Source organism: Haplochromis burtoni, unplaced genomic scaffold (assembly GCF_018398535.1).
Source record: "Haplochromis burtoni strain Fernald_Lab_line unplaced genomic scaffold, NCSU_Asbu1 Contig_3202, whole genome shotgun sequence".
Lineage (NCBI taxonomy): Eukaryota > Metazoa > Chordata > Actinopteri > Cichliformes > Cichlidae > Haplochromis > Haplochromis burtoni.
This window is the reverse complement of record NW_024585563.1, coordinates 4,114-7,851: the sequence shown is the minus strand read 5'-3', so window position 1 is coordinate 7,851 and position 3,738 is coordinate 4,114. Positions and strand designations below refer to the sequence as shown.

The window sequence follows — 3,738 nt, the reverse complement described above, 5'->3', positions numbered from 1 at the left end:
TATATATATATATATATAATTAGCTTTATTCTATGACATTATACACTTTAATGTAAAAATCCTCTCAGGACCGGAACATCCACTGCCTGAGAGCCAAAATGTAACTCCAACTAAATTAGAAAACCAATTTTATGCTATTTATCTGTATACAGACATATCTGAACTATATCCATTTTTAAAGTTATGTTTCACAATAAGCCTATGTGCCTAGACATTCAGAAAGCCTATGTAGTGGTAGGGGCTTCGGGTTGTCAGGTTTTGCAAAGAGACCACTGAGTGGTGCTCCATCCCTGCATTATTTGGGCTGACCTCATGGCTGCAAAAGTCACAAGGTCATGATGAATAGATTAAAGTTGAGCCAGGTGCTTCAGCGCCTCCGCCTCGCAGCTACAGGAGGGCAAAACCAAATCTGTATGCTACCTCTGAGACACTGTTTAGTACTTTTTGCTCACAAATACTGAAGACAGGAAAATCCTCAAGGTTTATCATCCTCAGTGTTCACATGTTTCTCTCACCTGTGCCACCTTGCTCATTAGTGCTTTACCAACACCCTTCCCTGAAAGACAGATCATGTGCATTACTTTAGATCTTTTGCGAATACAGATACACAGTGATGATGAGAAATCTTCTCAGAGGCTGTACTGTACATCACATACAAGTCCTCCATATAAATGGCTCTGCCTGACCAGGAGCTGTAGGAATAGAAGTAAAGTGCATAGCCGATCTTTGTGTGCCCTGAAAGAAGAAAAATATCAGTCTGAGCTAGCTTACAGTTTACAGTTAACCGTTTCAGTATTCATGAAATTTGTATATTTGTTTTGTCGTTCCTTCCCACTGAGTTAATGACTCTGAATATTTAGCACAATGATTTACACACAATGTGCTGATTTACTTTACACTGTAAACACATAACTATTCCTTTACATCAGTGAAAAAATTATACAATTTGTGGTGCTGCTCACAGTTAATGTGCAGCAAACTTTATAAATGAAACCTCACATTTCCCAGTGGTGAGGCTGGTTAGGTCATTTTAACCACTATTACTTTTTTGGTTTTGGTTTCTTAGAGGCAGCAGAACGTCAGGAGTCATGTTGCTGGTGCCCAGGGACACTATGCAATATATTCAGTTTTAGAATTTATATTCAGTGTTAACTGTAGCCTGGCTCAAAGTGTTAATGCTGTCTTATTTTAATAAACAACACTGTCATATGCAAAACCAGCGTGGCACTAAGGGTGGATAATTTCAGGCTGGCACATGCCATCCCTCTAGATCCGCCCCTGCAAGTGACTTGATGAATCTGATGATTCTGAGTCCAGAACAATTTAGCTGCTAACTTCTCTGCTGATTGGTTCTGGACAGTTCGTGGATTTATTGAGTTTTTCTAGCAGCTGATGAGAGCGGAGCACAACATTAATGAGGTCCAGGACACAAGTAGCTACTTCTCAGTATAGACTGATATTTGAAGTCAGCAGATAGTGGACAGCAGTGACTGTGTGGAAAAACACCTGTGTCATGGGAGGAAAAAGCACAGCTGGGCAGCAGAGAGTAAGTAAGCAAATAAGAAGTGTTTATGGAGGTAGACTAAAGTACAATAGAAAGTACTTTGGCAATAAAACTTACTTGCAAAAAACTAAAAATGAGGCTTACAACACTTTTGTACCCTGTTTGGGTTTTATAATGGTTTATTAAGGCTTACAGAATAATACATTTGCTTGCAAGAACTTGAACATAAAAAAACAAGAGAAAGGTGACTGTTTCCTATGTTTCTTATTGTCTTTCCCTCGCAAGCAACAGAGACTTTGTGCTCACTCTGACCTACAGGTATAGTTAGTATCAGTGTAGTGAAAACAGTGTGTAAAAACTGAGTGGAACATGATCACTTTCTTTGGTTTTTAGCTGTTCTGGCACCTCAGCGATGATCCCATGAAACAACGGGTTATTGAAAAACCATCCTGCTCCAAGTCTGAAATGAAATTACAGACATAAACATCCATCCATCTATTCTCTTTCACTTATCCTTGGCTGGAGCCTATCCCTGCTACCATAGACAAATAAAGTTGTTTTTTTTACCCTAATTTTAAGGTCACACATTACGGAGTGTTTGTAAACAGGTGTTTTGGACAGAAGAAAGAGGCCAAGGACACTTGGTGGTGGAATGAAGAAAGTGTTGAAAGAGGCTAGAAAAGAAGGTTGGAAGAGAGTGTGTTGGGAAGATGGAAGGAACAGTTTGAGGAAATGATGAATGAAGAAAATGAGAGAGAGGAGGACTGCTGGTGAAATAAGAAGTGTAAAGAGGAAGCGAGGGCGGCTATGCAGACGATGAAAAGTGGGAATGTGGTTGGTTCAGAATACATGTACTATTTTCAAAGAGGAGAGAAGTAATGTTCTTAGTTTTGTTATATGCTTGTTTGGTACTAGCCTGATGTGGCTTTGATGTAAGTGTTTCTTGAGTCTCTGGGTGTCTATGAGAACGAGAGCAAACTGCTTTTAAAATGATGTTGTCTTTTTATTATAATTATTTTCCTATTTTGCTGTAATTATTTTCCTAAATCTGGCCTTTGGCATATGTTCTCGATACAATTAGAAAAAGAATAAAACTAAGACTGAAAATAATAAATAATCAACAAAAACTAAACATTTTTTAAAAATTAAAGTGAAATATAAAAATCCACCCTGGAAACTAAACTGGATTAAAAACAAAAAGTCAAAATTGAAAGAAATACTGTATATAAAATTAAAAAAAAAAAAAAAACTACAGTAACTTGGCTCTGAACCTCTTTTGGGATATCACCTTGGATTTAATATTTTTATGAAGAGTATAAAATAATACATTTAAAGTTAAGGAAAAACTTGAGACATCACTACAAACACTACCTTTCTGGGTCACTTTCACATGCTCTGCCAGGTTTTCATACTCTGCCAGTTCCTGGAGAAAATCATAAATAGCATCAGCTGCCATCATGTATCAGGACATGCTAACATCACTGTTCCTCAGCCGACAATAAAAACATTATTTACAGGCAGTTTATTAACCTGTCCACGTCAAGTGGATGTGATGAGGTTTGGTTCCAGTCTTATAGAGGACGGACTGTGAGAAGCAGACGAGCTTTGGCTGTGAAATTATTGATACTTCAGTTTGCTTTGCTCCTCTGAGTCCAGTGTGTTACTTCAGTTTCAACAAACAGCAGACATGTCCTGGAACCACTTTGCCCTGCTCCTCCTGCTCTGCAGCTGGACACACTCATGTAGGCTAGAGTGTGTGCCACTGAAAAATCTGATATTGATCCAACACCACACAAATACAGGACCAGACAGAGAGAAGTGTATATATAAGTGAATTATAAAGGGTTATTTTAACAAAGGGCATTCACTTGGGGCTTCGTGCTATGGAAAATGAATAAATACTGAACCTGATAAAGAATATTTCACTGCTGAGAGTAAACCTGGAACACAAAATAAGGTCAGTTCATTCAGCTGTACAATCTCATTTTTTCAGAAAATCTAATATTATATTCCACTCTGGTTTTCTTTCTGAAAGTTTTTTTTAAATAATAAATCTAATTAAGCTTCTAAACATTACACGTTTTCATCGATTTTTTCAACAATGCATTTTCTTTTTATTTCCATTTTACATATGATCGAAGACTTTTGAAAATAATAAAAAGGGTAAATTTGCAGGTTCGTTAGAACAAACTGTTAAGTTGAGTGAATGTCCCACTCTGCATCTGTTGAAAAAA

General features: G+C 37.4%; 1 pseudogene; it reads right to left on the bottom strand.

Moving 5' to 3' along the window:
- Positions 1 to 515: 515 nt before the first annotated feature.
- Positions 516 to 3,010, bottom strand: LOC121813879 (annotated as a pseudogene).
- Between the last annotated feature and the right edge of the window lie 728 nt (positions 3,011 to 3,738).